Source organism: Quercus lobata, chromosome 9 (assembly GCF_001633185.2).
Source record: "Quercus lobata isolate SW786 chromosome 9, ValleyOak3.0 Primary Assembly, whole genome shotgun sequence".
Lineage (NCBI taxonomy): Eukaryota > Viridiplantae > Streptophyta > Magnoliopsida > Fagales > Fagaceae > Quercus > Quercus lobata.
Genome location: NC_044912.1, coordinates 53,299,497 through 53,310,086, shown reverse-complemented (window position 1 = coordinate 53,310,086; position 10,590 = coordinate 53,299,497).

The window sequence follows — 10,590 nt, the reverse complement described above, 5'->3', positions numbered from 1 at the left end:
CTTTGTAGTGGACCCAAATGGTCTCTTCTTGATAGAAGGTCCTTTTATCCCTCATCGGCCCCTAGGTTGGGCCCATTCTGTGGATGGGGTCTCTCGGGACTTCCTTTTCGGGTTAAGGTCTTCGAGGCAGATATAGGTTCACTCCCCCACACAAACATACCCTAAATATTTTTTATCACCTCACTATTTTATATCACAAACACTTTTCCATCCCAACCAAACAAAGCCTAAAGTGTCGGTCAATCAATCTTGAGGGGTGGACAATTTTCTCCATTTCAATTAATATTTGAAAACTATTAGTACATTAAGGATTTAATGTTTGAAAAAAAAAATCAAAATTTCAATGACTATTTATGTAACGGGAAAGATTTGCTGTATACATTGTTATGTGGCAGCAAAAAGAAAGTAACATGTTTAAGGGTTATGTGCAATGTACATATTATTAGCTAGGCTCTTAGAGCAACCACATCAGTTCGTGCAAAATTCCTGTCAATTTTGCAAGAAAAAATATACTTTTTCTATTTTACACACCCTCTTTTACAAAACACCCACATCAGTTTATCTATTCTATCATCTATTTTATTTAAATAATAATATTTCTTTAATTTTTTATTATATCAAACAAAACACTACCCACATGGCCCCACCCACCACTTTCTTTCTTTTTCTCACGCCAAACCTCCCTTTTTCTCTGAACCATCTCCTTCTTTCTTGTTTTCCTTTTCCTTCCTCCTTCTTCTCTTTATTCTTTCTTTTCTTCAACAGATTTCTCAAACTCAAACCAACCTCACCACCGCCATCATCACACTGCCGCCATCGTCACACCGCTGCCAACAACCCAAGTTAGCCCCAGTTGCAGTAACCCACCATTGCCATCTCCGATCTTGATGTAGTGCTGCATGGTCCCCACTTGACTTCATCTTGATTTTGGTTAATTTTGGAGTTTGATTTCATCTGGTTCTTGCTAGTTCTATGATGGGTTATTGCTAGTTTTAGTTTTTGGGTTTTTGTATTATGATGGATTATTGCTAATTTTAGTTTTTTGGTTTTTATATTTGGGTGGTACCACCTTGATCTGTGGTTGAGTCTGGGCAGGGGTGGTTTTGTGATTTTGTTGTTGGAAGAAGATAGAGATCGGTGGTTGAGGCTGGGGCAGGGGTGTTTTTGTGGTTTTGTTGTGAGAAGAAGATAGAGGAGAAGAGCAAGATGAAGGGGGAGAGAGAAAAAAAGAATAAAAAAAAAAATCATTTGCACATGAACAGTAACCGTGCATATATGCATGGTTACTGTAGCAGTTTTGTATATTTGCACATTTTTGCAAGCACTAATGTGGATGTTTTTTTTTTATTAAAATGTGCAAAATTGAGTACTTTTTGTATTTTACAAACTTTTGTACCCACTAATGCGATTGCTCTTAATAAAACTAATTTTTTCATAAAACATTTGACATAAAATATAATAATGTGACATAAAGTAATTTCTTAAACGGCGTCTCTGATAACATTAACATTTCATTAGGTAGTGTGATGCCCAATATATTTTACAACCACCAATCACCCTGATCGTATCTTGAGGGGTGCGGAAAATTCCACACTTTTCCACGTTTCAAAGGAGTATTCCACCCTTTTCCATCCTTAAACAAACAAAGAATAAAGTGTCAGCGGCAGATTAATCTTGAGGAGGCGGAAAATTGTGATTTCACCACCTCTTTAAAACGATGAAAGAGACCTATTGATGAAAACGACAAAGGAGACTGGTAGAATTAGACTTTGACTTGGAAAAAAAGGGGTCTGAACGGTATACGACGATGCTAGATTTGTTAGACGTTCAAATCAAGAAAATTCACAGCCGCCTAAAAAGAAAAAAGGGTCCTCACTCTTTTTATTTTGGGTAAATTTCAAAAACCTACCCTGAGGTTTGGGTATTACCAAACACATTCAAAGGTTTTAAAAAATGATCAATTTGGTCCTTAGTCACTAACACCATTTGGGAACCATCTATTATTATTATTTTTTTCTTCATTTTCTTCTTCTCTCCCTTCACGCCAGAATTATTTTTTTTCTGTCTCTAACCTCCAGCTCTCTCTCTCTAATCTCTAAAACTCTCATGGCCAACACAGACCCACACGCTACTAGACCTTTGTTCTCAGTGGATCCTTTATCTTCTCATCCTCCATACTGCCGATCCAGGTTTCACACGTCGTCTAGGACCCTTTAGCTTATAGATCGAAGAGTGGGTTTGGGGTTTTGAGGGAATGAGAATCGGATAGGGAGTAGATGTTTGTTGGTCTCAGGTTTTAGAGAGAAAAGTGACATGAGGGATGAGAGACCATCTTTGTGGTGGTGTTGGCTGAGGTTCACCGTGGAGGAGCATGGAGGCTCTACTCCGTTTAGATCGGTGAGATCGAAGAGAGAAAAGAGTGATTTTCAGTGAGGAGGCTTAGACTTAGGCTAATCGGAGATAGAGTCATGGAGGCTCGGCCATGGTTGGTGTTTGGTTTCTAAAGAGAGCTCGAGATCGGAAAGACAGAAAGAAGGGAGAGCTCCGATCTGAGGGATAGAGAGAGAAGAGCACGATGATATTAGGGCGACGAGCAGAACCACTACCTATGGTGGCAGTGATGTTCGAAGATGGAGTTACTCGAGTGGTCGGCCATAAGAGTTGCAGAGATTTTAGAGAGAGAGAGCTGGAGGTTAGAGACAAAGAAAAAAAAAATCTGGCGTGAAGGGAGAGAAGAAGAAAATGAAAAAAAAATAATAATAATAATTGATGGTTCCCAAACGGTGTTAGTGACTAAGGACTAAATTGGTCATTTTCTAAAACTTTTGGATGTGTTTGGTAATATCCCAAACCTCATGGTAGGTTTTTGAAATTTACCCTTTTATTTTTTTAGTTTCATCATTCTCTTTTTTGTCTTCTATATATAGATTGGATCAGATCCGGTATTTGATATACTCTTTTTAAAAAAACAAAACTTTAGAAGTGAGTTCCTAGCTGCTACCATTAACTTGAAAAAAAAAATGCCTGTATTCGGTAGGCTAGAGACTGAAGTAGCGGCTAAGGCTCCTGCTTATAAGTTCCACGAGGTTAACAGCAAGAGAATACATGAGACAGCCAAAATTTGCCCCAAGTATTTTCAGAAAATTGATTTAAAAGAAGGTGAATGGTGAGGAGAGGGCTCTGTCACGTGCTGGTATTTTGTCATTGGTAAGATAACTAAGATTTTTAATTTGTTGTTCATCTTCTTCATCATGTATCTTTAGATTCTTCAACGTTTTATATGTCAAGGTTGCATGAAAAGCTTTTACGTTGTATAATATACATTCTCCTCTTCTACACATTTTTAGTTAACTTTAATCCGAAGAACTTCATCAAACGTAACCACAGTTGAATCTGAGAAAAGGACAAGAAGTCGCAAAGGTGAAAGAGCAAATGATAATGAGTCTAAAAACAAACCTGAACAAACTATTTGGGAATGCCTTTTGTCTCTGAGAAAGCTAGTGAGGTTTCCTTGGAGATTTTCCTTTGCCCTTTGCTCACCATGTCCTGTTCAACCCCAAATGTTTATAGATATCTTTGATTTAATATATATTTAATTTATTTACATATAATTTAATCTATGTTATAAATATCATATTTATAATTTATATTTTTTATATATACACTCTACTACCATCCCTAAAACAATTCTCTCTCTTACCAGTATTTTTATATATACTGTATTATTATAGCATATATTTATAATTTTATTTTTATATATCCTTGATCTATACGGATTTGATTGAGAAGTGTGTGTTGTGTGGGTATTTACTTTTATTATATATGTATGTATTTGGCCAGCAGTATGTTTAAAACGTGTCTAACATGTATGGAAAACTACATTATTATATATTTATTAAAGTGAACAAGAATATAAAAGGGTGAAGTTTATCATGTCCGTTCTTGTCTTGATGTTTTTACAATTGATTGTTTTTGTTTGAGACTGTAGATGGGAAAGCTGTAATGTCTAGGGAGATACTTGAAAAGGTGGATAATGAAAACCAGTCTGTCACATACAATGTGATTGGAGGAGTACTCAAGAAGACTTACCAGAGTTTCAAATTCATTGTGCAAGCCATTCCAAAGGATGAGGGGAGTTTGGTCCGTTGGACTTTAATATATGAGAAACTAAATGTAGATGTTCCTGATCCAAATGCAATGCTTCAGTTTGGAATTGATGTGACCGCAGAAATTGATGCATATCTTACCCAGGAGGAGCTGGAAAAAAAGACTATAGCATGATGCATATGAAATAGTATGATATGTTTTAGCAAAAAAACCAGAAGAAGAAGAAGAAGAAGAATAACCACAATATGCTGTGTAAAATAAAAGGTCGGGAGTATAAGACTTCCTTTGTATTATTGATAATATGTACTCATCGTATGTTATGTTTGTATGCAAATAAGCACAATATGTTGTATACTATAAAAGTTCGGGAGAATAAGACTTCCTCGTATTGTTTCTCACATGTACTTTCATGTTATATTTATACGCATATTATGTGGGTATCTTCCTTTATTGCCTCATGCAGCTTGCTCTCAGGATTGTAATATTGTATTCATTAAATTAATAATGCTTTTAGTTTATGTATTGAAAACTGTATTAAGTATTACTGCTACAATAACAAACTATTTTACAACATTTTTATAAGTTGATATTGTGGCCAACTTTTTATTAATTTTCATCTGAGCCAACTACTAATATCACTTTTTTATTTACTAATAACCTCTCACCATATTAGCAATATGTAAAAAAATTTGTAAAAAAATTTATATCTCTAGTATTTTTCTTATGCATTAGAATAGTTAATATGTGCAATAAATGGGAATGTATTGGGGCTTACAATTCACTTTGTGACTCATTCCTTTGGTCTAGTGTTCTTAAGACAGACGGTGATTAATATATTAACAACAATACCATTTCAATTTTCCCCCTCTCCTTTCCCTCCACTTTTACGAACCCCAACTCTAAGCATTCCCTCTCCAGAATCTGCCTCCTTCCACTATAAAAAGATTATTTTAAACCAATTCAAGGCACCCCTCTCTTCCAAGAATTCTAAGGGAAGTAGAAAAAGTTTGGCGTATTCTTCTGAGATTTAAGGTATTGAGTGAGTTCTTTTCTGCCTATCTCTTAAATATTATTGTTTCTTCATGTTTTGATTAGGATGCTGGTTAGCTGTCTTTAAAAAAACATGTTTGTCTATGCATTTGTAATGAATATTAGGATCAAAGCATGTTAGGCTGTTAATTTAATCTTGAGTGTTCATATTTGTTCTTCACATGTTCATGCATACACTAGAATTTGATCTTACATTTAGTCAAAATCATGAAATAAAATGTTAGTTCTTAATGTTCTTCAACATGTTCATATGCTAGATCTAGGGTAATACTAATCACACACAGCCACCATATTATTTTTCCAAGTTGCTTAAATCTAGGAATCTCACCAATCACACACAATCACTAGATTTTATCTTTCAATCTAAATAAGATAATGAACATAATGACATTAGGGACGTTTGCACACATTTATTTTCAAGCAAGATCGCATATCACATCTACTTTTAAGCAATAACATGCAATTGATCGATTAAATATTTGGTTATATGGATGATGTAATGTGATCATTAGCTATCATAGCCTAGAAGACCAGTTTCACCAAGCAAGCCAGGTGCCTAACTCCTTTTCACCTCGCAACTTAGCCTTTGAATTTAGATCAATGGTTCTTGATTAGTTCTTATCCATGTAATTTTATCTCTATAGAATGTAACTAGGACTCTTAGCCATGTATTTTTCTATTAAATTGTATCTATGATCAAAGCCATGTAAAGTTTATAGTTACTTCAACAAGCATTTATTTTTTAAATTATTCAATAAAGATGTTTATTTCAATTATGGTTTTCTTATTTTTTCTAGTTAACAAAATAATTGGTGATTGCATGTAACACCCTTGATTTATGGTGAAAATACAATCAGTTGAATCACCATTATTAGAGGTTCCAACATGACTCCATTGGTTCACATAGATTTGACCCAACCAAAATTAAACAAGGGGGCTATGAGCGGTCTTTCACATATTTTAACCTATGGTAGGATTTGTGGAGATTAGGGTAAGAGATCTTAAGGTGGAGATTCATCTAGCAATGCAAATCCTCCTAGTACTTATTTTAAAAATAATAACTAATAAAACATATTCTCTTTGACTCTCTCCTTCTCTCTCTCCTCTAATCCTCTTTGACTAAAATTGGGTGGGGAGTTGATGGTAGAGGTGGTTAGGCGACATCTAGTCAATGGTGGGAACACAATGTTGTCCAAGATGGTGGAAGGAGATTGATAGGTTACTGGTGGCAAACGACTCAAAGCTTTCGATGGCATTTGGTTTAGGAGAATCTATATTACTCTCATCATATTCATATTCCACAGAATGTGATGCTTAGAAATTTGGATGCCTGAGAATATGACTATTTTTACGTTTGGTTTGATTAGGAATCTAATAAGAATCTTGAGAATATGCGATGCTTATATTTGATATATTTGTATGAATCCTATAAGAATTATTAACTTTCCCAAACTTTTGATTCGTATCAAGTTTTATAGTACAAAATTTTCTTAATGATATGTATAATACAAAAATAATTATTTAAATCGTCAATTTATAATAATAATTATTTTTTTAACTTTATTTATATTGGTTAAATGGTAGAAAGAAATGGGCAAAATTGTCAGTTTATTAAAAAAAAATGTAATTTTTTCAAGTAGGAATGTGGATACTCATGTTTTAAAAAGGGAATCCACATTCTCACATAAAGGGGATTGCATGGTAAGCCAAATTCCTCCAGCATTTGATTCCCTTGTGTGATATACAACCAAACGTTGGAATGTTTCAACACCAAACGCCATCTTCTAGTGTTCGATAGTGATGAAAGAGAATGAAGACTATCAGTTATATTTTTTGCTCAAAATTTTATAGGGGAAAACCCATTCTTGGTTTAGCAAACCATCTGGTTTGAATGTGGTTGGGTTGGTTCTGAGTAATGAAATGAGTTTTCCAATTTCATGGGTTTTAAAAACTGAATTGGTAGTTGGTTCTCAGTTTGATTGATTGATTTCTAAAACCACAATTAATTTCTCTACCACTATATTTTTGGGTTTAGGTATTGAAAGTCCTTTACATTAACTATGGGTGAGTTTATTTCAGCTTTTTGAAACTGTGGTTTTTGAAAAAGTGGCGGTTTTAAAAAGTGCTGTATGAAATTGTGTTTTTTATTTTTTTAAAAGCATAATGTTTGGTAAAAACTGTTAGAAATTGCTTTTCGAAAAAACTAAGTGTTTGATAAGAACTTATCAAAATTATGATTTTAGGTGTAAATTGCAAAAAAGGACAATATATATAAGGAATTATTTATCCTGTTCTTTTATTTTTATTTTGGGTAAATTATAAAGTTGGTCCCTATCCTTAACACCTGTACCGCCACATCAATTTTAAAAGAACCCAAATTAAATCTCAAAATATGTTAGACCAGAGAATTCAATGAGGGCATAAGCCCAACATGTATAGTAGTAGTATCTCCAAAATTTAGACATTACATGATACTACGTACAAAAATAAAATGTTTTTGCTATTGTCGTCAGCCAGTAGTATAACTGAATATCAATAATTAAGTCATATTTTGACAACTCTGAATTTTAATGTTGGAACCCAAAGATCTTGATGTTGCTCCTAAAGTTTCCAGACTCATAGACTAATCAATAAAAATAATCAGATCATTCAAATTCAACAACTACACCAAGTCAACATTTTTACATTCAAATAGATACTCCTAGAAGTCCTTCAATGTCAAGGTTTTATACAGGAGATGGAGTAAAGTTAATTATGTTAGAAAGCATGCAAAAAAAAAAAAAAAAAAGGTTCTCCATTACATTTATGTCCAATTGTGACAAACACTTGCAAAACCCTTCCACTATAAAATGCACAGGTGAACATTCTAATTCACATTATGTGCCAAATTGTAAATACCAAATTTTCTATTGAGTTTGTAAAGTTGTGATTTATAACTATGTTTTATGTTGGCTTTATTCCATGACAAAAAGTATTGTAATTGCTTTAATTTTGTTGCTTGTATTTTGTGGGATTTTATTGTATTGGGTTTATCATTAAGTTGGTGAAGACTCAAGCTTAAATGAAGATCAGTGCATTTCTCAAGAAGTTCACGAGAAGGGTTCCCGCGAAAAGGGCATGTGAGAAGCACATGACTGGAAGCTGAAAAGTCGTGCTAGGCTGTCAATTTCACGAGTATTTCGCAGGTAAGGCCTTCCCGCGAGATACCCGCAAGACTCTCTACCTGGAGCTATTTTAAGTTTGACTTTCTTACCCTTTACCCATACTATATATACCCTCATTACCCACAAATGTAAAGGAGGCCATTTTAGAGAGAAAAACCCTAGATAGGTTTTCTACAACACACACACCCATCTTTTAAAGAGAGAGCTACCCATCCTTAGTGAGAAATCATTATAGCCTCTTCTCCTTCCCTTTCCCATTGTCATATCTTGAGAGAAGATTTGTACCCAAACACAACCCACACCTATTTAGAGTGTAGAGAGTGTTTTGGAGCGTGGGAAGCTTTGGGGATTTGCCAAAAGAAGCCGGTGAGGCTTGGTTGATGCAATCGGGCGTATTGCAGAATTTGGAAAGCTAGACAAGACACGATTTTGAAAAACCTTGTTGGAGTAGGAGCTTGGAGGACTTCGGTACATTGGATAGATTAGGTTTTGAAGATCTCTTGCTATTCTTGTATCCCAACTTATTGTCTAGTGGATCGATTTACCGCTTAGAGTGCGGCGGAGAGGTTTTTCGCTGAGTTCTTTGGTTTCCTCTTCGATAACACATCGCCGTGTTATCTTGTGGTTGCATCTCTCTTCCCTTCCTCTTGTACTTTACTTTTATTGTTTGTTGTTCTTATTTATGCACTAGAGTAGTATCGGTTGATTGCGCTTCATTTACTCTTATTTCTGCATTTAGATAAGTTAGAGTAAAAGTAATCTAGATGTAATTTTTAATTGGGAGTCTAAACATACTCTTGTATTTTAACACATTTTCGAGCTTTCAGAGTTGAAAATAAAAATAATTGAAGGCCCAATTGAATTTAGAAACTAAAATGATGCCCACGACATTATCAACCATAACATAAAAGTCAAAAGCAATGAACATAAGTTATCACAACTGATTCCTGCAAGTGTAATCCAAAAAGCTGATTTCCAATTCTCTTTTCCACTGAATGTGCCCTTAGGACTTGTAAGCACTTCCAACAAAACCAGTAAAGCAATGGCGTACCTAAAGCCTAGTTTATCATCATACGCATAAGACCATCTACACTTTCACCAAATTCACCAAGTTTTGAATTCCAAGTACCACTTAACAGATACAATCCCTAAAGCATTCAGAGTAAATTTCACAAATTCGATATAAAAAAATACATTAATAAGAGAACTTAGATGGAAACCAACTATCCAAATCCCATCACAAGTGACTAGAACAAGAAACTCATCATCATCGCAAAGCTCAACCGTAGGCCAGTTGCCAAATCCAAACTTTTTAGATCATTTCAGACACAAGATAGGTTACTTTTTAGTAATTAACAAGCTTGGAAAAAGATTGTTTTGGCTCGGTTTATGAGCGCAGTTTCCTTGAAAGAGACCCAAAAATTACTTAAAACTATTTCAACTTTGTTAATGCTTCACAAATTTTATCCTAAATGATGGAGCCTTGATCGCACGGAAATTCTTAACCAACAACATTGTGGTACTCTGTGTGGTGAGGAATATTGAGTTACAGATCTTCCTTTTCAATGTATATTATGTGGATGTAAATTTTATTGCACAACCTCATCACAACCCTAGGTTTTTCAATGATTGAAACGAACGTGTTTAGAAGCTTTTTTAGGGGTGTAGTGAGATTTATATAATAAAAATTATTTCACCAACAAACGCATAAATCTCATCACACATTTAGGTATTTTTGTAATTAAAGAATGTTGTAGCCCCGAATTATGATTAATAGAAATTATTAACCTTTAAAAAAAAAAAAAAAGCTTCTAAGCATGCACGTGAGCACTTTCTTAGAAACTAGTAATTATTATTTCACATTCTTGAAGTTAAATGACATGACATAAATTTCACATGTCATGATCTAAATCATTTCATTGAACGTCCGAATCTTATAAACCTAGCATGTTCTTAAATGATTCAGGATATGAGAAATGCAAAATGATTTTATAAAGAATGATTCAATAAATATATTCTACCAAGATTAAACCATGACTATCACATCCTACAAATTGACAAAATGTAATCTAAATACATATGGAATCAAGAACAATGATCATAACTGTAATCCCTGGTGCGTAAATCTTATTCCAAATCAAATCCTGGTATAAAGTATGCAAGATCATAACCTAAGCTTTGATACCATTAAAATTGTCACACCCCAAACCTAACTATAAAGATAGGCACGTGACAACCGTCGCACACTTATAAAATAAGCACTCTACAA